The sequence below is a fragment of the Tachypleus tridentatus genome, chromosome 13, assembly GCF_004210375.1.
Source record: "Tachypleus tridentatus isolate NWPU-2018 chromosome 13, ASM421037v1, whole genome shotgun sequence".
NCBI classification, from domain to species: Eukaryota; Metazoa; Arthropoda; class Merostomata; order Xiphosura; family Limulidae; genus Tachypleus; species Tachypleus tridentatus.
Window position 1 is genome coordinate 28,668,791 of NC_134837.1, and position 26,858 is coordinate 28,695,648.

At 34.9% G+C, this 26,858-nt stretch overlaps 1 long non-coding RNA gene across 2 annotated transcripts in view; it reads left to right on the forward strand.

The window, feature by feature from the left end:
* LOC143239273 (uncharacterized) overlaps positions 1-26,205 on the forward strand; it is a 40,630-nt gene extending 14,425 nt beyond the window's left edge. The window contains exons 2-3 of one of the 2 annotated variants that reach the window (XR_013021097.1): positions 12,119-12,185; positions 25,763-26,205. This is a non-coding gene — a long non-coding RNA (uncharacterized LOC143239273). The remainder of the gene's footprint in view (positions 1-12,118; positions 12,186-25,762) is intronic. The other variant, XR_013021096.1, reaches the window with a different exon arrangement.
* The last annotated feature ends 653 nt before the right edge of the window (positions 26,206-26,858 follow it).

A 26,858-nucleotide genomic window follows, 5' to 3' on the forward strand; every position in this document is an offset into this window, starting at 1 on the left:
AATGACTGAAAATAGTTACCACCAAAACAGATATTCTTATACTTAACGCACACAAAACATTATCTTTACCTAACACAAAACATGTGCAAGTTTATGTTTAACAATAACAGCACGTTATCGAAGTAAACAACTTAAATTAAAGCAATAATTATCCATATTGGAAAACAAAAACCATAAATAAATTTCATCACTACGCAACATATAAGTATCCATTTGTTAACAAGAAAAGTAAAATATAAATATGCATATTTAAAGGCATAACACATGCGTAATGAACATAACACGCCCACACACATACATACATACATACATATATATAACGTAACGCATACATTACTTTCTATATCCAATTACCATAAAAACAAAAAAATTCATTCTATTATAACACCTTACGTATGTATGCTTGTTTAACCGTCACATACACAGAAGTATTCCGCAAATGTTAATGTCCAATTAAAACAGCACAGCAATGAGTGCTAGATTCTCCAAAGATCAGATACACCACAGCAGAAAGTTACTTATGTGCATAGAAAGCAAGATAACTGTTAACGAACGATATAAACTCAGACGTCTTTCTAATCCAAGTTACTGTAACAAAGTGAGTAACACTTATTTGGCTTTCAATATTTTGCAGCCACTTCAGGTTGTGAATTTGAGTAAATATGCGAAATGAAAGAAAAGTGGAAAAGGTAGAACAGAAAGAGAAATAGATAAATTAATTAACTGGTAAAAGGAATTTCAACAAAAATGAGGATGACAAATGATAGAGGCACTTATAATGGAAGTGTTTTATCGGTTGTGCATCTATCTACTAATAAGTGTCTATAACTTCCGTCACTATGTGTGTCTTCTATTATCGACAGAGGCGTTAGCTCGGTATGTTACAGCTTAAAACACAGAAAGAGACGACGGAAACTGTCCGTTCTTATAATAGATAAGCCGTGTTCTTTCTCTCAATTATGACCAGACTTTATACGTGGCACAAAGCCTAAGAGCTCGTGCCACGAGCCAGACAATTCTCAATAAGTCTGAGATTTATGTCGGACACTGGCGTCTCCAATTACAATCGTGCAATGCCTCAGATAACGGAAACTCTTCAACTCGTTCGAGTCACGAGGGGATCGTGTTTATTGCCTTGTTGACCAATTTGTATAATAGGGGAGGAAACTATGTGGACATCATTCCGGCCAGCAGGAGAATGACGTAGTGCCGAGTGACCATTGTCCATTTACTGACCAGTCAGTCCATCATCCTCCGTTAACGACCAGGGAAGCAGGACCACCTACATGAGATAATACAGTCGGCACTACATTGCTAACACTCGTAAATCACCGTTTATTATTACTCTCAGATTGCACCGCCGGGACTAGTGAAGGAAGCGCAGATTAATTCTGCCAGGTAAGAAGACTGCTCTGTGTGAATTCTACTAGAATAGCTGGGACTCGTCACAACAGAAACATAAAGAAATTATTCCTTTCACTTGAGGAGTCCGCCTTTCTTTGTTCTATTAGCTCGTAGAGATCGAGGTTCATACTTTTGAAGTTGCCTGTTGAAATATGGTAGTAATTACCATTTACGTTGTTTTGATCATTTGTACAAATTCGGATCCAAATACGGTCGGATCATTGTTAAGGCTGGCGAAAAATAAAACGTGGATTCACTATTATAATGTTCGACTTGTAACATACCGAAATTCGGGAGGTTTGCAAAAATTAAAATGAGCTTAAGAATACGTTGTGGCAACTTTTATGTTTATGTTTCTTCGCTAGGCTTACGTAGTTCTGTCGTTTTGTTACCTCTCCAGGATTAGGTTGCGCATTATGTCTTTAATCTCCTCAGGATTAAGCTCTGTTTTTAATCATCCTTGTTAGTTCATCAGGGTTAGGTTGTGATTCCATATCTTTAATTCTATTAGTTCGATTATATTAGGTTGTGATGTAACTCCTGTAATTTTCATTAGCTCGCTGGGATTAGTTCGTAATGTAACTCCTAAAATTCTATTAGTTCGTCAGGATTAATTTGTGGTTTTATTTCTATAATTCTACAGTTCGTCAGAATTAGTTTTTGGTTTCACTTCTGTAATTCTATTAGTTCGTTCAATATTAGTATGTGGTTTCATTTTTATAATTCTATTAGTTCGCCAGGATTAGTTTCTGGTTTCGTTTCTATAATTCTATTATTTCGTCAGGATTATTTTGTGGTTTCAAGTCTATAATTCTATAGTTCGTCAAAATTGGTTTTTGGTTTCATTTCTGTAATTCTGTTAGTTCGCCAATATTAGTTTGTGTTTTAATTTCTATAATTCTATTAGCTCGCCAGGATCATTTTGAACTTCCGTTTCCATAGTTCTGTCAGTTCAACATAATTAGGTAATGGCTCTCATTCTATCCTTTAGTTATTTCGCCAAGATTAGGTTATAATTTTATCATTCTAATAGATTGCAAAGATTGATATTTCGTTTCCGAATAGTTTTTGAGTGTCTAAACTAGCATAGATAAAACACACCTGGAAAAAATAAAATAGATATATTCGAAGAAAAACGATATACAAAAATACAATAATTTCAAACTGTTTGGTATTCATGAATTCATACGAAAAACAACAACTAATATTTATTATGGTTATTTGGTTTAAAATAAAGATTTTGGTTACATTAAACATTGTTATTATTAATTACTTGATACCACTCGACATATTAAACACGCTTAACGCCGATACAATTTCCCTAGGAGCCTCAAAGGACAGCCGGACTACAACCACAGCCGTATCGGCTGCTGAGGTTAGGGTTAACCGACCCTATCGTCACATCCTCTTACGGCTTTTAATAAATATGTTTGTTTCTGTGTTTAGAAATATACTTCTGAAATTAATTTCAACAAGAATTTGGACGTTTAGCCCGAAGCAGAAATAATTACACTGTTGTAGAAATACAACTAGGCCCTGTTGTTTAAAAAAAAAAAAAATTACATGCTCGTAAAGTCTAATCTGCAAACATAAGTTACCAAGAAAAAAAAACTTCCGTGAACTCCATGACAACAAACAAAACAAAGACTGAACAGCAATGGTTTTAAAAGCAGTGTTTTTTATATAATGGATAACCTATCAATAGTTGCTGCTCTACAACAATAACATTTGTTCCGAAGTAAGCATCATCAACTTCAGATCAGCCCAAAATCTTTCTTCAATGTAATTCTAGAAAAGCGTGATTCAGTAGGTTCAAATAATCTTTTTGCGCTTTTAGTTTCGTCAGGAGCTTGTTTGTTTGTTTTGAATTTCTCACAAAGCTACTCGAGGGCTATCTGTGCTAACCGTCCCTAATTTAGCAGTGTAAGACAGAGAGAAGGCAGCTAGTCATCACCACCCACCGCCAACTCTTGGGCTACTCTTTTACCAACGAATAGTGGGATTGACCGTCACATTATAACGCCACCACGGCTGAAAGGGCGAACATGTTTGGCGCGAAGGGGATGCGTCGTCAGGAGCTCTATAACACAATAACAAACACCTCTACAACGCCTGGTAAAACTAAAATCAAAACACTAGATTATAAATAAATAATAGAAACATTTTCTAAAACTGAAAGCTCTAGCTGTGTTACTGACGTACGTAGTGCATCAAAATCCAACGCATGTAGTATGCCAATTTCAGTTTCGTCTAAGCTCTCAATTTCCGAACGCAAAGATGGCAAAATACTTATTATAGTGAAAACAGACACCCTATCACAGTAAGAGGTAGTGAATTACTTAATAGTGAAAAAATACACCCTACCATAGTAAGACTCATAAATCATTAGTTCAATGTTTCATCTTCGTAATTATAAACTAGGATTATATAAAAACAATTTTCAGTATATGAATGTAAAAAAACATAAAGCGAGCAACCAATCTTCGTCATAAACGGAAACATCAGCATTTAAATAAATTTATATCAGAATAAAATAACCTTATACGGTAAAAAAAAAAAAAAGATATTTCATTGATAGCATTACTTGTAAGGTAACAAACCGTATCCATGACTAACTAGTACGCAGAGACTGGTGTGAAGCCGTTTTCTTCCTTAGGCTTAGCGATACCGAGGGAAAAACATTTGCACGCGTCGTATAGATCTGCAAGGTAAATAATTTTGAGTAATAAACATATATCACTTGGTAAGTCTTTTTCTTAACTTTAGGTTCAATAAAATTAATATAACTTCGGTTAAAATTATGTATTTTTAATGGTTTATCTGATTACCTTTATCTGGTTTATCTGATTACCTTTACACAACGCCAGTCAATTAAATTTTTGAAGAACAAAAATATCATGAAGTGGAACCTTTCGTTAACTGATACTGGTTACTAGCTGTAACAGTTCTTAACTTTAATTACGCAGTCTTATTAAACAGCAATGGTAAACAGTTGGCACGTGTTTCAGTACACACTGCAGGATATTATTAACTGGCTTAATGTTATTATATGACATTGTTGTACAACATCTGCGGTTTAGATATTTGTTACATACATTTATTGGCCGATGTCGGTTAGCAGCAATATTTTTAATATTTGCAATATAAAGTTACCATATGACATTTGTTAACAACTGCTGTAGTTTTAATATATCTTAGATAGATGACAGTGATTAACAGCTACATTTCTAATATTTATTTCCTAAAGTTATTAAATGGCACTGATTAAGAGTGGCTGCAATTTTAATATTTGTTATATAACTTTATTAGATGAAATTATTGTACAACAATGCTATCTGAAAACTTTATTGAAAAATATTGAAAACTGCAATTGTTGTACAACAGCTGCACCTTTTAATATTTATTAAATAAATTTTGTAGATGACATGGTTGTACAACAACTCCACCTTTCAATATTTATCAAATAAAGTCATTAGATTACATTGTTGTACAACAGGTGCATCTCTCAATATTTAATAAATAAAGCTATTAGGTAGCATTGTTGTACAACAGCTGCATTTTTCAATATTTATTAAACAAAGTTATTAAATGACATTCTTGTGCAACAGTTGCACCTTTCAATATTTATTAAATAAAGTTAGAAGATGACATTGTTGTACAACAGCTGCATTTTTCAATATTTATTAAATAAAGTTAGTAGACGATGTTGTTGTACAACAGGTGCGCCTTTCAATATTTATTAAATAAAGTTAGAAGATGACATTGTTGTAAAAGAGCTGCAGTTTTCAATACAAACTTAACGTAACTGGTCGACAGTTTTTATATATAAATACTGTCTAAAAAAAGTTACAATTATTGTGATTATATACTTTAGGATATTATTCCGGTAGTAATCAGATGAAGTGATATCCATTTAAAAATGTTATTGTTTTTTAATAAGAATATTTAACAGAATGTACTGTAGTCCAAAATTTTGTAATATCGGTATAAATAATATAAAATATTTGTATCAATATCTTCTTCGCATTAGAACAAGCTACCTACATATACCAAAACTAAAATTCAATCCGGTAAAGGATATAGCTAGTTAGATATATTGTTTTAGTGTTCTTGCTGTTAGGGACCAGAATGTATCTCTTTTCATCTGTCGGGTACCCCTCGCTGTTAGAGATACTTTCGGCCATAAATCCAATCGTATTTCACGAGACAAAGTAGACTTAAGCTAAGTTAACAATGAATAATAAACATAGAAGAATAAATATAATAAAAGTGTATATATTAAAAAATCTAACCAGCACTGATAATGCTACTAATACACTATATGAAAAGCACACAACATTATCACATCGTAGATTGTGTTGGTCACAAGGTTTTCAGGAAGTATTATCCATCCAATAGAGTTTTCACAGTTTCAAGATATTCAAGTTGTGTGTTTATTTAACAAAAAAGTTGAAACTTTTAACTTTGTCCGACCTGTTGTGCTTTCAACCGCTAAAGTTTCTTTAAGGTTTTAACTTTACTAAGTAACTGTGTGTTAATTAGCAAGTGCTCAGTGTTGTTATTTTATTGCGAGTTATAAGGTTTGTAGTTTCAATAAATCTGTTTTCTGTCTAATATTTTACCATTTCTGATTCTCTGTTTCCAAATTGCTGTGTTTGTACTAACACCAACTAACTATTCAATCAATGTCTATACTGCTTTACTAGATCCCTGTTTTCTAGCTTCACTGCATGTGTCTTCATACAGAAAGTGTGTCGTCACAGTTATTTACTGAATGTACACAATGAAATGAGAGAAAAAAAAAGAAGTCATTGATGGATAAAACATTATGTACACTGGATAGTTGGTATCAGTACGTAAGTGAAAGCTAGATAGTAGAGAGCTATTGATGGATAAAACACAATATACACTGGATAGTTGGTATCAGTACGTAAGTGAAAGCTAAATAGTAGAGAGCTATTGATGGATAAAGCATTACGTACACTGGATAGTTGGTATCAGTACGTAAGTGGAAACTGGATAGTGGAGAGCTATTGATGAATAAAACATTATGTACACTGGATAGTTGGTCTCAGTACGTAAGTAGAAGCTAGATAATGGAGAGCTATTGGTGGATAAAACACTATATACACTGGATAGTTGGTATCAGTACGTAAGTGGAAACTGGATAGTGGAGTGATATTGATAGATAAAACACTATATACACTGGATAGTTGGTATTAGTACGTAAGTAGAAGCTAGATAGTGGAGTGATATTGATGATAAAACATTATGTACATTCGATAGTTGGTATCAGTACGTAAGTGGAAACTAGATAGTGGAGAGCTATTGATGGATAAAACATTTTGTACACTGGATAGTTGGTATCAGTACGTAAGTGGAAACTGGATAGTGGAGTGATATTGATAGATAAAACACTATATACACTCGATAGTTGGTATCAGTACGTAAGTAGAAGCTAGATAGTGGAGAGCTATTGATGGATAAAACATTATGTACACTGGATAGTTGGTATCAGTACGTAAGTGGAAACTGGATAGTGGAGTGCTATTGATGATAAAACATTATGTACACTGGATAGTTGGTCTCAGTACGTAAGTGGAGGCTAGATAGTGGAGAGCCATTGATGGATAAAACATTTTGTACACTGGATAGTTGGTATCAGTACGTAAGTGGAAACTGGATAGTGGAGAGCTATTGATGGATAAAACACAATATACACTGGATAGTTGGTCTCAGTACGTAAGTGGAAGCTAGATAGTGGAGAGCTATTGATGGATAAAACACAATATACACTGGATAGTTGGTATCAGTACGTAAGTGAAAGCTAGATAGTAGGGAGCTATTGATGGATAAAACACAATATACACTGGATAGTTGGTCTCAGTACGTAAGTGGAAGCTAGATAGTGGAGAGTTATTGATGGATAAAACACAATATACACTAGATAGTTGGTCTCAGTACGTAAGTGGAGGCTAGATAGTGGAGAGCTATTGATGGATAAAACATTTTGTACACTGGATAGTTGGTATCAGTACGTAAGTGGAAACTGGATAGTGGAGAGCTATTGATGGATAAAACACTATATACACTGGATAGTTGGTCTCAGTACGTAAGTGGAAGCTAGATAGTGGAGAGCTATTAATGGATAAAACACAATATACACTGGATAGTTGGTATCAGTACGTAAGTGAAAGCTAGATAGTAGGGAGCTATTGATGGATAAAACACAATATACACTGGATAGTTGGTCTCAGTACGTAAGTGGAAGCTAGATAGTGGAGAGCTATTAATGGATAAAACACAATATACACTGGATAGTTGGTATCAGTACGTAAGTGAAAGCTAGATAGTAGGGAGCTATTGATGGATAAAACATTATATACACTGGATAGTTGGTCTCAGTACGTAAGTGGAAGCTAGATAGTGGAGAGTTATTGATGGATAAAACACAATATACACTAGATAGTTGGTATCAGTACGTAAGTGAAAGCTAGATAGTAGAGAGCTATTGATGGATAAAACATTATGTACACTGGATAGTTGGTATCAGTACGTAAGTGGAAACTGGATAGTGGAGAGCTATTGATGGATAAAACACTATATACACTGGATAGTTGGTCTCAGTACGTAAGTGGAAGCTAGATAGTGGAGAGCTATTAATGGATAAAACACAATATACACTGGATAGTTGGTATCAGTACGTAAGTGAAAGCTAGATAGTAGGGAGCTATTGATGGATAAAACACAATATACACTGGATAGTTGGTCTCAGTACGTAAGTGGAAGCTAGATAGTGGAGAGTTATTGATGGATAAAACACAATATACACTGGATAGTTGGTATCAGTACGTAAGTGAAAGCTAGATAGTAGAGAGCTATTGATGGATAAAACATATGTACACTGGATAGTTGGTCTCAGTACGTAAGTGGAAGCTAGATAGTGGAGAGCTATTGATGGATAAAACATTATGTACACTGGATAGTTGGTATCAGTACGTAAGTGGAAACTGGATAGTGGAGTGATATTGATAGATAAAACACTATATACACTCGATAGTTGGTATCAGTACGTAAGTAGAAGCTAGATAGTGGAGAGCTATTGATGGATAAAACATTATGTACACTGGATAGTTGGTATCAGTACGTAAGTGGAAACTGGATAGTGGAGAGCTATTGGTGGATAAAACACTATATACACTGGATAGTTGGTATCAGTACGTAAGTGGAAACTGGATAGTGGAGTGATATTGATAGATAAAACACTATATACACTCGATAGTTGGTATCAGTACGTAAGTAGAAGCTAGATAGTGGAGAGCTATTGATGGATAAAACATTATGTACACTGGATAGTTGGTATCAGTACGTAAGTGGAAACTGGATAGTGGAGTGCTATTGATGATAAAACATTATGTACACTGGATAGTTGGTCTCAGTACGTAAGTGGAGGCTAGATAGTGGAGAGCTATTGATGGATAAAATATTACATACACTGGATAATAGGTCTCAGTACCTAAGCTTAAGCTAGAAACCGGAGATTCTTGGATGGCAAAACTTTATACACACTGGATAGTTGGTTTCAATACATAAATGGAAGCTAGAAAACTGAGGGTCATAGATGGTAGTCTAAACGTCATGTGGCTACCATATACCTAAAATAGTAGGCCTTCGATAACGTTTCTTGTCTCATTAGTCGAATTTATAAAGATGGTTTTAGATGATTAATCTGTTATACAGTAATGGCGCTTGTCATGACAATGATATACGTTATAGTTCTGTTAATAAATATCTTCTATGATGTCGAGGTTTCTCTGATGTTTTTGCTGTCACTTTTCACATCTCACTGAACTTTAAAACAATTGCAACCATAGTTTAATAATGTGTGTAAAGTGTCTTATACCAATATAACTCAAAGAAGTACTTATAATCTTGGCGATTCCAGGTTACTCAAAGCAAACTAATAGGGCGCACATCTGAGCTAGTGATAACGGTTAAAATAAAATTGATTCTCTTATTGTAATTACATAACCATTCTTGTAACTACTCGGTTTGTTTTGTTTTTTTATATATAATGTTAAAGTACAATTAACAACCGTTACTAATAAAAATATTTTTAATTGGTGAAGAAAATATTTCAGCCCACCAGACGTCTTACCATAGAATACCACGACAAACGTGATTGTCATAGTAAGAAACACATGGGATTCGTAACGTTTAGTAAATCGCATTAAAAACTCGCTGGATGAAATCCCACTGTTCTCGACAGGGGGACTTATCTTCATCAGAGGTAAAGGCTGAATCCCATTATAATCTGTTCTTATCCTTAAAATAGATAAGTCCACCTGTCTAAAACACTATAGTTTTATCGTGTATGTACGGTACCTAACGTCAGTTGTTTAAATGTAAAGGCCCTCTCGTGTCTTGTGGTATTAAACAGTAGTTCAGTTTTATGTTCCAAATACCTGTATAGCAATCACACATTTTGTGCTACTGGCATGAAAACAAGATCTTAACAAACAAATTCCACTAAAGTTTGTTCATTTCGACAATCTCGTAGTGCTGCTAAGAAAATCCATAAAATATACAACTTTTTCCTGAAACAAATACACGTAAACGTTTAAACACAATAAGTAATCAAACAGCTTTATAGAAATTGGAATATTCAATCCGATTGGTACTTTTTGCCCATGTGAGATAAAATGCCAGGTCAGAAACTATATGGTAGAGTCAGGCTTTCCTCATTTTGAACTACCGACCAGTTTGTTTGATTGTTTTCGAATTTTCGCCCAAAACTACATAAAGAGCTTCTCCGCAGGCAAGCCGTCTTTGACTTTAAAATGATAGACTACATGAAAGGCAGCACTAGCCGCCAACTCTTCAACTACGCTTACCTGCTCAAGTAGTGTGATTTTGCCGTCACTATTATGGCGCATTAATGTGCCCAGTATACAGAACCACAGTTTGAGCACTGTAGTCACTACGGCCAAGCCTTCAATGAAAAGAGGAAAGCCAGCCTAAAGTAATCGCCGCCAAACAAGCTTTTACTTTTTACTTGGCCCTTTCAAAACTCGACAAAGCTGAAATTAGAAAGTGTGCTAACTGGTATAACGTCTCGAACCTCAGACCCTCGATAAGCAACCCCGATTATAAGCATTAGGCTTCTTCAGGTTCCGTTTTATATGAACAGTTTTTCATTTCATGTCTGAAGGAGTTTTTTTTTTTATTAATTGGTTTTAATATGGAAGTATTTCAGTCGAATTTGTTTGTAAATCTGGCTATTGAACAACGGAAATTTTAGTTGTGTTATTTTGTAAGTCTGAATATAAAACAGTGGGTTTCTATTTGTGTTTTGTAAGTCTGACTATAGAACAGTGGGAATTTCTTTAGTATTTGTTATAAGTCTGACTATAGAACAGTGGGAACTTCATAATGTAGTAAAGAAGTAAATGGACAAAAGGCTTTGGATTCTAATGTTAAAATATCTCTTTCGAACAAAATTGTTGAACCACACACATATTCTTAAAGTAAGCCATTCAAACTTTACCACAGAAATGACAACACATGTCAAGCTGTTCAAGTGATTGGTAATTCCGTGCAAGTGCATACAAACTTTGTTACAGCCAGTGTTCCATAACTATCGAAGGATGGTAAAGTGCGTTTTAAACTAGTATGCTGTGGTTGTTTCAAAAGTATTAATTCTGCATCCTCACTCGTAAGACTAGATTAGGAGGGCTTACCAAAGCATGTTTTCATAGTAGCTCTAACTGCCAAATCCAATTTCGCCAATAATCCATACAAAAAACTTCTTTGACTTAGCCACTGCCTGTGGACTCTGTAATTGAATCTTGGGCTGATTCTATAAGAAAAATTCTAGCACGGCTCGTTGAATCGTTTTTTTCTGTCAGCTCCATTGCATTCTGTGGCCGAACTGCACGCTCTGATGGCCCCGCGTGACGCGCTAGGGACAGTCGTTACAGTGTCGTGGCCGTACTTCATTTCAGTAGGCGGCTGCCCAGCGGTTTTCACAATTTTATCAGTGGCCGACAGAACGAGGGAGCTTTGTGTGTCCGCAGAAAGCAAGGAAATTGTTCACGCCAAATGTGCTAGTTTCCTCAGCATGGGTTGGTTGGTCGCGATAAGATACACAATAGGAGGATGGAAACAGGGACTAGAAAATAGAAAAGAGATGATGCGTTCTTGTGTGCCCAGCGCTAGCGGAAAATGTGATTGTGAATGTGTAACGCACCATGGTCTCATCTCAGTGACTTGACTTCCGACAGTCACTCTGTTGATACAGTCAGCTAGGAGTTGTTGATACACGAATAACACATATACAATGATCGCTGTATGATCACTGGAACCAGTAGTCAGTTCAAAAAGTTCCCTTTCTTTAAATAAAACAAAAAAAACAAAGTAGTGAAAACAACTGGAAATAAGTGAATTCGGAGAAAAGAATAATCTAAAACTCGAGTATTCGAAGTTATGTAGAAAATTTTAGTGTTCCAAGTGTTAATCGGTATAAAAACACCACCTTTCAGTTGGAGTAACATGAAACTTAATATATAACATAAAACAAAAATTTCAAAATTAATTGCTGTCTAATACCGAGCTACTTAGATTTAAAAAGTTACGTAATGCAACATACTGAAACTATACTTAAAATTATTTAATATATAAACACTACTGAAATACTCCTAATTTTACTTAACAGGAACTCTGTTAAAGGTGGATTCAGAATTAGTCGATAGAATCTCTACTGAAATCAATCACTACTAAAGGTAGGCTTAAAGTTACTTAGTGATACTTAGTATTTTAAATATATAAAACTTTAACTTCCACTTACATAGACAAGCGTAAATAATTCTAAGTGAAGTCGAATGTACATAGAACATAAATTTACACCAAGTAAAGAATTTCTGTAAATTATAAGGCTTTACACAGACAGACAGACAGATAGATATTTCTACATTGTATAAACGTAAGTATGAACGATGTTATAAATTGTATCAAAGCACCAATAAAGATGGTTCAACCAAACCAACACGGCTGGCCACTGCATTATAATAATTTCTCCGTTCTATTATGTGTTTATTTTCAAGTGCATAGCCATTGGAACTAACAACTACTTAAAGGCTAGATATAAGAACTACTTAAAGGCTAGATATAAGAACTACTTAAAGGTTAGATATAAGAACTACTTATAAGCTAGATATAAGAACTACTTAAAGGCTAAATATAAGAACTACTTAAAGACTAGATATAAGAACTACTTAAAGGCTAAATATAAGAACTACTTAAAGGCTAGATATAAGAACTACTTAAAGTCTAGATATAAGAACTACTTAAAGTCTAGATATTAGAACTACTTAAAGTCTAGATATTAGAACTACTTAAAGGCTAGATATAAGAACTACTTAAAGGCTAGATATTAGAACTACTTAAAGGCTAGATATAAGAACTACTTAAAGTTACAATCAATTCTTCTTGTACAAAATATTTGTAATCTACTCATCCAAAAAAATAAAATGAATTTCCTTAAATTTCAAGGTCTTGAAATATAATTAACTGCATATTTCGGTGTATGGATGTTGGACTAATTGTACGTTTTAAAATTTGTCACTGCTTTTTATTTGACCCCCACCTTCTCGGTAGATCAGCGGTAAGTTTATGAAATTAAAATGTAAAAATTTAAGATGCGATCCCCTACGTTGTACAGAGTTCAGACAGCACGTTGTGTAGCTTTTCTCTAAGAAAAATAACAACAGCGTGTTGTTATTATTGTTTTGCAGCTTTTGTTATGCGCTCGGTCTGTTCAGTGTTTCATTTTAAGTCATTGGCTAATCGCTTCCTAGACTAATACTGCTAGAAAGCAAGCTTTGATACCCGTGGTGGGCAGAGCACAGATAGTTCTTTGTGTAGCTTTGCGCTTAATAACAAACAATGAAAACAACATGGGCTAGTATAGGCTATTGTATAAGTATTATACTGTATTGTTTTTTGTTTGTCTGGTTTACATTTTTTTTACTATAATGTTGACGCTTTTTTAATCACGATTATGAAATGTTTTGCTCAAAATCCCGTCTTGTATCGGTCTCACTTATATTGAAAATTGACTTGTTGCAACTGAGTCAGCAGCGGAGATCTATCCCTGAATTTTGTCATAACGAGTTCCGAAACTGACCAAAGCGCCACCAGAGGAACGTATGCCAGAAGACAATATCTTGCATTCTACAGACATAGAACAAAAATATGATTGGTTTAACCAGTTTGTAACGTATTTATCTTCCACAAATTGTTACCAAACATCAAATACAATTATTTTCAATGGTTTTTCCTACTTATTTTGCTTTTCTAATTGATTTTACAAAAAACGGTTCTGTTATTGTACATATAACTGTAAATAAAGCACACAATAGTCACAATATAATATTATAAACCAAGTATTTAAAATAGCTGCGTATTATTTGGCTATTCGTTAATCTGATAAAGCTACACAGGAATTATTTGTATTGACCGTCCATTATTCTAAATAGATGTAGAGGAGATCAATTATTATTTGATATTAAGTCCAAACCTACACAAAGGGCTATCTGTGCTCTGCCAACCACGAGTATCTAATCCGGTTTTAGCAGTATAAGTTCGCAGACATACCACTATGCCGCTGGGGGGCGTAGATAGCAAGCAGTTGGTCAACGACAACAACAACTAATTTTTGGGCTATTCTAGTTGAATGATGTGATTTGATTTTTGTAAAGTACTCACGTTCACAAGTCATGGAGCATGAGTTTGCGCGCGCACGTGCATGTGTATGTATTAACGGGACTCAAACAAGGGCGCTCGGATTCACAACCGGATACGCATAACACTTAAATTGGCTAACTAAGAGCGTCTTTTCTGCTAGTGTTCAACCAATTTACTTACCACAAAGTTATGTAGTACGTTTACTGTGTATTCTTTATGACAGACTTTAAAAAGTAAAACAACTAGAGTTTGTAATACGGAGTTGTCATAGCTTCAGCTACCACATGATTAAACTGGAATTCTATTTCGTAACAGAGCAGTTAACTGTGGAATAACATTACAAACTGGTAAGAGAATAATATAAGAAACAAACACAAAAAACAATGGAAGTTTTATCATTTTTATTGGTTGATCTTTATTCGCATAGTTTAAAAACAACTTTCTGGGCAAAGTCATCTGGACAAAATTAGTTTAGAGTTTTGAGCAATTAAACAAAATTTCGTACGTTACAAATTTACCAGTGTGACATAAGATAGGAAAAGAGAAAAGCAGCTGTCAAATAACAGCATGTGAAATCCACAAGTTAATTACTGTCATAAGTCGGAATATCTTGCCAGAACCGAGAAACTGCCACGGTTTAGATGTATATGTAAGTCAACGTAATTTATACACATCTTAAGGATAATTGTTACAATTATTGACTTTAGGCCTTCATTTGCAATGCTTGAAGTACATAATTGTTCCATATTGATGTATGTTTAAGAAAGTAAGGCGGATAAAATTACAGGTCCTATATGAAATACTGGGAACAAAGCCTTATGTACAGTAATTAGCTCACTGCATGGCACTTCGGCGTAATTACAAAGGCACCTACCTCAAGTTGGACGGATATTAAAATCTGAACAAACTCAAAATCACTGCTTCTCTCCTAAATTGAATTTTGCGTGCTAGGAAAAAACTGGAAATAAATGTTAGTGTTGGTGAAAAAGAAAACAGCGAGAGAAACATTTCGAAATTCGCTCGTGTGATGGTACGAAACAATAATATCAGAGTATGTCTCCTGCGTGTGCTGCCATCTGTCGATTACTCATAATTTGTTGTTTGTCGTAGTAGAAGAATCGTGTGGTTTATGTTCACTATAAAATTATAGTTAAAGGAAAGTATATAGTTGCACGAACGTGATTATTACATTGAGCTGTGTGGTGTTGTAACTATTCACCTTTTGTTGAGTTACAAAAACAATCAATAAGACCAATAAAAGAATTTCCCTAATGGCACAGCGGCATATCTGCGAACTTACGCTGCCAGAAACTGAGTTTCGATACCTGTAGTTGGCAGAACACAGACAGCTCTTTCTGTAGCGTTGTGCTAGTAACAAATAACAATAATAAAGCAAGCACAGAGAAAATTAATGTTTTATATGATTTCTAACAAATCAAATCATATAATTATCTTCATATTTTCTTGAACACGGTTTGGTTTGTTTGTTTTGAATTTTTTCACAAAGCTACTCGAGGGCTATCTGCGCTAGCCGTCCCTAATTTAGCAGTGTAAGACCAGAAGGAAGGCAGCTAGTTATCAATACCCACCGCCAACTCTTGGGCTACTCTTTTACCAACGAAGAGTGGGACTGACCGTCACATTATAACGCCCACACGGCTGAAAGGGCGAGCATGTTTGGTGTGACGGGGATTCGAACCTGCGACCCTCAGATTACGAGTCGAGTGCCTTAACCACCTGGCCGTGCCGTGCCTCCCGAACAGGGAATACATACATTTCCAAGCTTTCAATCCGAGCATAAATTTCGCTAAACTAACAAACGTTTGTCCTACTACCAGTCTCAGATTCAATTTTACGAAATAAAACGCGTGTGGTAATATAACAAAATCATCGAAGTTAAATAAAATAGTGTGACGAATTTAAACTAACAATAAATTATTTTAATCCTGGCAAACTTCTTTCACTAGCAGAATACAAAATGAGAAGTTAGAAAAATAAAAATTCACTCTTTAATATCACAAAAAGAATTACTGTTTGGAAAGAAAAAAAACTGTTATATTTGTGTTCTCTGGATCATCAAACAGAAACATTTTTATTTCATCTTATATAGTTTTTTTTAACGCAAAATCCTCGGTTTCACTTGTGTGAATCTTTTTTTCTTTCTTTTCTTATTTCCATAACAACACTGAAACGGCCTTGTGGTGATATCAGCGAAACAATCAACTTCACACTTTGTCACCACGAACTGGACGACCAGACTCACTTAACAACACCCAAGTAATTATAGTTACTGCACTAGGGGATCGGTGATATAATTCCAAGGGTCTAAACAAGTAAATCTATAGCCAGTATTACGGGTGGGGCTGTACTATAACAATCAAGCACTACTAATTGTTACTCAATATTCTTCGGAGTTATCTCAAATACGATAATCACTAATCTCACTATTCAGTTTGAAATGCATAACTAAGTGAACGTTCCCTCAAATTTACGTTCCTGCTACAATAGCCATTAGTGAAACAGGCGAAAAGGGACGCATTCCAAGATGAAAAAAAATGTAATTTTCTGGCGAATACAGAGACGACTTAATCAAGTTACCGCTTCCCAACCGAATTGTTTAGAAGGAAAACACGAGAAGCGCTCGGAGTAGACACGTTTTTACATCCAAGAGACGAGGATAACTTTTAGTCATTAGTATGTATAAGGTGGGGAAACGTTGGAAGATTACAAACCTCGAAGGGAATGATTTCTACTTCTTGCCTTTAATCTCACCACGATTACTTAAGTATTCCATTCTGGAAGCTTAACTATAGCCGAGTCAGCCTCTTTATTTATTTAGAACAGTTATACACAGAAATCACTCTTTAGTTGCTCGTTCGAATACATCAGGAAAGAAGTATTTTAGGCCTCACAGTATTAGAGTTAAAACAAAGAAATATTTCCTGATAACCACAACTGGTAACTCTTGCGTGTTTAATAAATAAATGATTGACCAATAAGCAACCACCATTCGCATACCCACCGAAGTGGGCGTGAAATGCGAGAAGGTGTTACGGGTTGTCAAGTGTCCAAATGACACTTCTTCAGATTTCAGTCAGTCTCACTGGTTATTCACTAAATATGCAATGAATAGTTTTTTACTGCTACTTTCATCTGAGGTTCTCTTTCAGGTACAAATCTCGTCAGTGATTTTATTTTTAAAACTACGCAAGAACTGTTTATATATCATTACTTCGATTATGTTCTTAATATATATCCCATCTATCAGTTCTCGCTATACCAGACAGTTTCTTTGGAATTTGTTGTTCTCACCAAACCTGACAAGTAGTGGTTATGTCTTTATAATCTGTTGTTTTTACTAAACCTACCTCTTCAATGGCACAGTAGTATGTCTGCGGACTCACACTGCTAGAAACTGGGTTTCAATGCCCTTGGTGGGCAGAGTACAGATAGCCCATTGTGTAAATTTGTCCTTAGCTCCAAACAAACAAACACTAAACCTCATAAGTTATGGTTATTTATTTGGAATCTGTTGTTCTTACTAAACTTATTGTTTTTAAAAAGGAGATTGGCAGATCTACGTTATTTGTGAGATTCAGAACGAAAATCGGATACATAGTAGATACCATCTTATGTTTTAACGGATACATAACTGATATTTTATTATCTTTTAAAAAGTAATAATAATAACCTGTGATATCGATAGAGTAGATGTTGCGTATCTTTAAAACAATTATAGTATCATAATAACACCTTGCATTTCACTTCATTTTTTATTATAGTTGCTAATCCTCGGTGGCTAACCGTATATGTATATATAAGGACTTATCGTGCTAAATGACATTTCAATACTCGTGCCTTGGCCAGGTGGTTAAAGCCCTTGATTATTGATCTGAAGGTAGCGGGTTCGAATCTTTCTCACGCCATACATACTTGTCTTTTCAGTCGTAGATGAGTTATAATGTACAGTCAATCCCACTAATGCTTGGTAAAAGAGTAGCCCAAGAGTTGGTGGTTAGTGGTGATGACTATCTATCTGCCTTCCCTCTAGTCGTACACTGTTAAATTAGGAATGGCTAGCGCAGATAGTCCTTATGCAGCGAAATTCAGAACAAACAAAACTCGTGATGGACAGGTAACATAATAGGTAGTTACACAACAAACAATCTTATTTCTAAAGTACTCTGAAACTTCACCTAAGTATTTTTCTTTAACTTTGAAACAGCGATATTTCTCGTCTTCTAACAAATTATAGTTTTTAAATGAATTTGAAATATTGCTTTTGCTTTTCATTAGTAACCAACTTATACGGCCCAGCATGGCTAGGGTGCTTGACTCGCAATCTGAGGGTCGAGGGTTCGATTCCCCGTCGCACCAAATATGCTTGCCCTTTCAGTCGTTGGAGCGTTATAATGTGTCAATCAATCCCACTATTCATTGGTAAAAGAGTAGCCCAAGAGTTGGTGGTGGGTGGTGCCTTCCCTGTAGTCTTAAACTGGTAAATTAGGGACGACTAGCGCAGATAACCCTCGTGTAGCTTTGCGCGAAATCCAAAAACAAACAAACCAAATGATATATTATTTCACATTGAAATTTTTGTAGCCTTTTTTTGCAGATGTTTCTTCTAAATCTAATAATAAGCTGTGTTCAGTGCTAGTGTAAGATGTCATATTTGTGTTTCTTCTACATCTAATAATAAGCTGTGTTCAGTGCCAGTGTAAGATGTCATATTTGTGTTTCTTCTACATCTAATAATAAGCTGTGTTCAGTGCCAGTGTAAGATGTCATATTTGTGTTTCTTCTACATCTAATAATAAGCTGTGTTCAGTGCCAGTGTAAGATGTCATATTTGTGTTTCTTCTACATCTAATAATAAGCTGTGTTCAGTGCTAGTGTAAGATGTCATATTTGTGTTTCTTCTACATCTAATAATAAGCTGTGTTCAGTGCTAGTGTAAGATGTCATATTTGTGTTTTCTAAATCTAATAATAAGCTGTGTTCAGTGCAGTGTAAGATGTCATATTTGTGTTTCTTCTACATCTAATAATAAGCTGTGTTCAGTGCCAGTGTAAGATGTCATATTTGTGTTTCTTCTACATCTAATAATAAGCTGTGTTCAGTGCTAGTGTAAGATGTCATATTTGTGTTTCTTCTACATCTAATAATAAGCTGTGTTCAGTGCTAGTGTAAGATGTCATATTTGTGTTTCTTCTACATCTAATAATAAGCTGTGTTCAGTGCTAGTGTAAGATGTCATATTTGTGTTTCTTCTAAATCTAATAATAAGCTGTGTTCAGTGCTAGTGTAAGATGTCATATTTGTGTTTCTTCTAAATCTAATAATGCTGTGTTCAGTGCTAGTGTAAGATGTCATATTTGTGTTTCTTCTACATCTAATAATAAGCTGTGTTCAGTGCTAGTGTAAGATGTCATATTTGTGTTTCTTCTAAATCTAATAATAAGCTGTGTTCAGTGCTAGTGTAAGATGTCATATTTGTGTTTCTTCTAAATCTAATAATAAGCTGTGTTCAGTGCTAGTGTAAGATGTCATATTTGTGTTTCTTCTACATCTAATAATAAGCTGTGTTCAGTGCTAGTGTAAGATGTCATATTTGTGTTTCTTCTACATCTAATAATAATCTTTATTTAGCATGAGTGAGACATGTTCCATTTGTGCTTCATGTATATTTAATGTTAATTATGTTTGGTATGAGTGCAGCATGTCCTAACGATAAAATGTATTTTTTGTGGGTGTTCCATAACGTGTTCGTTTTTCATCTATACTTACTAATAAACTACATCCACTGTAAAAATGGTGTGTGCCAAATATGTTTATACTATATATACTGATCGGAATCGAACCCCGGGTTTCAACACTGTAAGTTCGTACTTTTACCATTGTCCCGCCGGGATACGTCATTTTAGTTTTTATCTCGGGCCCTTTCATTTTTCTTGACTCTTAACTTTGTTTTGCTTTTTAATCAGAGATACTCTGGGCTATCTGCAATGTCTGCCGCAGGGAATCAAACACCAGACTTTGTAAGTTCACCAACTTAATCCTAGTTCTCGAGAGTACCTTTGTTAAGCTAACGAGAAACGTTTCGGATAGTTCTGCGAAACATGAACTTCATCTGACAGAAGAGGAAAATAAGCAGGCGAAATTTACAAATTCTATCATGACGTAATCAATTAAATCGTTCTTGACTCATCTGACAAACTATTTGAGCTACGTCTTTACAACTGTTATTTACACGTACAAACCAGTAGAACAACATAATTACAATTATTATTTACACTTACGAACTAGCTGAACTGCATCATAATCACTGTTATTTATAGTTACAAACTAATTTATCTATATAGTCACAACTGTTATTTACACTTACAAACTAGTTGATTTACACCATCACAACTGTTATTTATACTTACCAACTAGTTGAACTACATCATCACAACTATTATTTATACTTGCAAACAGCTGATTCACATCATAATAACTCTTATTTACACTTAGTAACTAGCTAAATTACATCATAATCACTGTTATTTACACTTACAAACTAATTGATCTACATCATAATAACTGATATTTACACTTACAAACTAGTTGATCTACACCATCACAACTGTTGTTTACACTTACAAAATAGTTGAACGTCTTTACAACTGTTATTTACACTTACAAACCAGTTGAACAACATAATTACAATTGTTATTTACACTTACGAACTAGTTGATCTACATCATAATAACTGTTATTTACACTTACAAACTAGTTGATTTACACCATTACAACTGTTATTTATACTTACAAACTAGCTGAACTACGTCATTACAACCGTTGTTTACACTTACAAACTAGTTGACCTGCATCATTACCACTGTTAGTTACACTTAAAAACGAGTTGAGCTACATCATTGCAACTGTTATTTACATTTGCAAATTAGTTGATCTACATCATTACAACTGTTATTTACACTTACAAACTTGAGCTACATCATTCCAACTGTTATTTACAACTGTTATTTACATTTGCAAATTAGTTGAGCTACATTATTACAACTGTTATTTACACTTGGGAGCTAGTTGATCTACACCATCACAACTGTTATTTACACTTACAAACTAGTTGACCTGCATCATTACCACTGTTAGTTACACTTAAAAACTAGTTGAGCTACATCATTCCAACTGTTATTTACACTTGGGAGCTAGTTGATCTACACCATCACAACTGTTATTTACAGTTACAAACTAGTTAACCTACATCATTATAACTGTTTACAAACTGTTTATTCTATATCATTAGAACTTCTGGCTTAACACGTTTAAAATGTGTGTTTATGTTTTATATTCATAGCAAGAAGGTATGGTGTAATTAAATAAACTTTACTATTTGCACGAGGAGCGAGAAAACCCATATTTCTTTCTTGGGATATAACAAAGTGAACAATCTGCACAAGGATAGAGAGAAACCATTGTTTCTTTCCCGAGACTTCAGAAGCAGTGCACTCACACACACACTCCATTACCATGTTTGTCTGTACTAGTAATTCTACCCGCATGTCAGTTGATATAAAGGCAGTGGAGCTTCCTACAACGATCCAGTCTAATAATAATGCAAGTTGTTAGTGTTATTAAATATCATTACAGTGAACGCGGGGGAAAGTTACTGGCTCATTAGCATCAGGTTTGTGGAAGTCTAGAGGGATGTCTACCCTCCCCATTTCTTACGAAAAATAATACCCAGAATTTTCCCGCAATCCACGTCAAAGTGGAGAGGGGGGTGACAACAGAATTTTAAATTGCAATTGTAGTTCAACATAACAAAGAACTCGTAAATATTTTAATGGCAAACCTTCAATTTGCAACACCCTTCCACGTAACATAAGAATTTAGTATGAAGGAAACTTGTAGCTTGTTCTAAAGACAGCGTTAAAGTTAGCCTTGTTAACTTGGTAAATATCCAATAATTAAAGAAAAAAACGACCGCTCAAAATCGTTTCATAGAAAAATGATCATTGAAACGGAAAAAAGAATTTGAGCAAAATATCACAGATGTTCATTGAAATTTGTGGAGTGAAACGTCATTGCTTTAGAAACGTTTTTGTAATAAAACCAGCCAATGGTTTTCCCTGATATCGACTGCCTTCAGATAGTTATATTTGCACAGCGTTATAAGCTCAAATTACAAATATTGCGATAGCGGCTTTATTGTGTGGCGGTGAAAGTAATGAACAAAAGCATCTAGATGATAAAATTCAAGGTAATTCCTTTTTTAGATAGGTCAACTGAACAAACTGAGTTTACATAACTACATGATAGAATGTTAATAAAACTGTTGAACTCTTACGAAGAGCTTGTAACGTTTTGCAAGTGTGGCAAATGATGTTTTTTGGGTTTGTTTGTTGGTTTTTTTTACATGATTCCATAACTGAAACTAGTTATAAGTTATCCCGTAAAGTTTCAGGATTTTTTACAAGTTCTACTTCCTCAATTCAAAGCATGTTTTTTTACAGCCATGTTTTAACCTGGCTGAGATCACCTATAAGTCAGATATTAATATAGAACAAGCATGGCGACCAGTTATTGCAGCTAATTAAACTGTATGTTTGAATAACTTAGGTTATGACAGTTAAAACAGGATGAGAAACCTGAATTAATATGAAATAAAATAGAATACTTACCAGCATACATAAGCTTTACAGGTGAGATCGAAACAATAACTTGAACTGTTGACCTTGTTGGAAAGATAACCTATACAACAAGATCTATGCTTTACAGGTGAGATCGAAACCATAACTTGAACTGCTGACCTTATAGGAAACATAACCTATACAACAAGATTTATGCTTTACAGCCAGGTGAGATCGAAACCATAACTTGAACTGCTGACCTTATAGGAAATATAACCTATACAACAAGATCAGATCCAGACTTCAAATTAAACTGTTGACCTTATGCAAAACATAAAATATACAACTAGGTCAGATCGAGACCCCGAATTGAGCTGCTGACCTTATAGGAAACAAAACCTATAAAACTAGGTCAGATGTAGATCACGAATTGAACTGCTGACCTTATAGGAAACAAAACCTATAAAACTAGGTCAGATGTAGATCACGAATTGAACTGCTGACCTTATAGGAAACATAACCTATACAACTAGGTCAGGTCTAGACCCCGAATTGAGCTGTCGACCTTATAGGAAACATAAACCTATACAGCCAGATCAGATCGCTATTTTAAGGTTCAGATATGGCTGTACCTAACCTTGAACTGCTGACTATCAACGTTGCCGGTTACACACCTACTTATGACCAAATTGTACAAATAGGTCACCATTTTACGATGTACCAACAACAACAAGAGCGAAGTTTGTTCGACAGCAGATTGCTAGCACCTTGCTAACAACGATACCATAATTGACTTATTTTAATTTTTTGTTTTTGAAGTTCGTAATTTTCTCCTGATTCGTGGAGCACGCAAGTTTTACCGTCGTCACGATAGTACTCATTACAACGTTAAATGCCCCTTATGTGACCTCATTTTAGTGTCTACTCTCTGACTGAAAGACAACACACTATTGTATAATGGTGCGAGTGGTTATACGTGTGACTCATCTATGCGGTTTCAGACCCACTTTTGCAAAAAAATTAAAACATTATCGTCAAGAAATATTGCCCAGAAAATACTATATCACGTTAAATACGTTAAAGGAGAGGGTTTATATCTTTGTTAAAGTTAATTCAGAAATATTTTGTTCGTTACGTTTGTTATTCTAAATCTATACGTAAAATATGTATCCATATTTTTACAGCCTAATGACTATTTGCAAGTTTTACCTCAAATCCTCAACGCACACAGAAAAATACATCTAAAACTTACATTATCTTAAGCTTTATTTTATTTTTTTTTCTAATCTTTACTAACATTTAGTTTTACAATAACTATGAATAGTAATTATATTTGGTTAAGAGTGTACAACTTAATTTCTGGAAAGTGAAACTCACGTTAAATTTGGACATTTGCAGTCATAAAAAGTACAGCTGATCGTTAGATTACTAACACTAAGAAATCAAGTTTAAGCTGAGGTTAAGAAATAGATAGCTGAATGAAAGGCCAAGGCTAACAAGAACACCCTGATATTGCACGAGTGAGGTTAAGAATATCTGTAATTAAGACCCGGATGGTCGGATGCTACTTAACAGATATAATGGTAAAGTTAGCTTGATATTAGACAGTTACATTTATTAAAGCAAAATGGGGTTCTAACAAATAGTACGAGAAGAAAAGTTGACAATTATTTAGCTAATATATATAGAGAGAGAAGGAAGGGGAAGCTGTTAGACAAAACTGGATTAATACTAAACACCAGAGTTTAGGAGAAATAAAACTGTAAGGTTGTTTGACAGGCTTGGATATTCTTCCTTTTGAAGTTTCCTTCTGAAAAGTCCAGACCTATCTGTGTATCATGGAATATGTAACACATAATAAGATATATCCCCCGTTTAGCCACTACCTGAAAAGTGCAACGTTCTCTTAATGAGACCTCCAGAGCAGTGGAACTTGTCTGTTGGGGGTCCAAGCCTTAAATGAACAGAACCTGTTATTAGAGACCTGTTCAAGTTCTTTATATGAGGTCTTACCTAGAGACTGAAAGTCATTATAGATTGTCCTTGGACCCGTACCTGCTGGCTAATAATATGTTTCTCCTTAAATACGGTTTTCTTACGCCAAAAGACAATTTAATTTTCGACCATATTTGTGAATATTTGCTCTTCGCTTCTGAAAAATGTTGTAATGATCTTACTCATGGTTTTAGATTTCGCTTTAATTAGTCTGCTAAGCAAAACCTAAACCTGATTGCTGTAAAAAGAGACATCCTTCAGTACGTGTGTAAACTTCGATAAAAATGCTCTGCATGTGGCATTGAAACTGTTGTTTTCAGTTATGAAACCTAGTTTTGATTCTGAGTGACATTTCCACTTAGAAAATTAAAAGACTGAAAGGATTTGATGCGTTAATAAACTAAAAATTACACTAACTGATATATAACGATCACTTTATTGTTAATAAAACTCATATTAGGAGACGAAAGATATTCGAACCAGTGGAGGTTTTTTATTTGTCACATTAACTGTGATATTTAAATTCAAAACCGACATAACGACATTCCGTTATAATCATACACAAGTCTCATTCAAAGGGGTACTTCACTACCGGCTCAAAAATTAAAGAACATGTACCTCTACTGTCCCTACATACACACACACACACCCCTACAGACACACACACACACACACCTATAAAACTTATCGTTTAATATGTTGCAGAATGTGATATATATTGCGTCTAAATCCCACAGTATCAATAGATTTCTGTAGGGGCGTTTACCTCTTAGTATCTGTTTATATGTTTGGCCTCTCTAAGTGCGTATAACGAAGTCCTTATGTTAAACAATTAATTTCAGGTGTCGTTGAAAAAAAGATAAACAAAGAAGCTATCATATTCATGTCTCGTGTGTACTAAAACACGACACAAGTTGCACTTTTTGCACACAAAAAAAACGATGTTATAGAAGGTTCTCATTTGCTTGTTTGTTAATCCACAGGGTGACCGAAAAGTCGGGAACCATAGGTGATTTGCAGCTCTTCTTAATTTGATATATGTGACTGATTATAGTGCTGTCAAAGCACGAGAAGGTCGAGTTGGTCTTGCGGTATGGTAGGGAAGGCTGTTTCTAGGGAAAGATTGCTTGCTGATGAATTTAATGAACGCCATCTAGACAGAGAAAGAGAAAAATACCTCTCAGAGTGCTGTTGGGAAGTTGCTGTTAGCTATATTTACAGAAACTGACAGTGTGGACCATTCATCACAACACTAATGTGCTTAGTAGTGTTCGAATAGAATGAAATAACGTCTTCAAACTTGTTTTGAATTACAAGGACAGCATGAGGAGCGCGTTCTCTTCGGACACCCTGCACGTCAAAAAATATAATGTAGTTATAGATGTAAGTTTCTAAATGTGTGAGAAATAAAACTTCTTAATTGATACAGATGCATGATTTTTTTTCTGTTTAGTTGTGGACCTTAGTTTTTAGTGAAGGTTTGAATAACAGAAACGATTTTCCTAAAACAGGAAACGTTCCACCAGTTCGAGTGTTTTCAGTCCATGGAACGCTGATTGTCATGTGGCTTCTGTGGAGTTCGTTTTCTGTGGTCTGTCAGTTGCTTGCGATCTTCTGTTTGCAGATTTGTCCAACTATTCAGCAAGAGAACTCTTACAGCGGTTTTTTCTAAACTACTTTGTTGATGATGTAACCATTAACCACAAGTTGGAAAGTTACAGAGATGTGGACAAGTCGTGAAGAATAGCGAGATTTGTCTCATACGTCACGAAGAATCGCGAGATTTGTCTCATACGTCATGCAAAATAGCGAGATTTGCTTCATACGTCATGAAGAATAGCGAGATTAACCTCATAAAGAATATAGATATTCACCTCATACATCAAGATGAAAATGGAGATTCACCTCATACATCAAAATAAATATGAGATCCACCTCATACGCCCCCCGCTAGCACAGTGGTAAGTCTACGGATTTACAACGCTAAAATCAGGGATTCGATCTCCCTCGATGGACTTACCAGATAGCCTGAAGTGGCTTTGCTGTAAAAAACACACACACACCTCATACGTCAGGAAG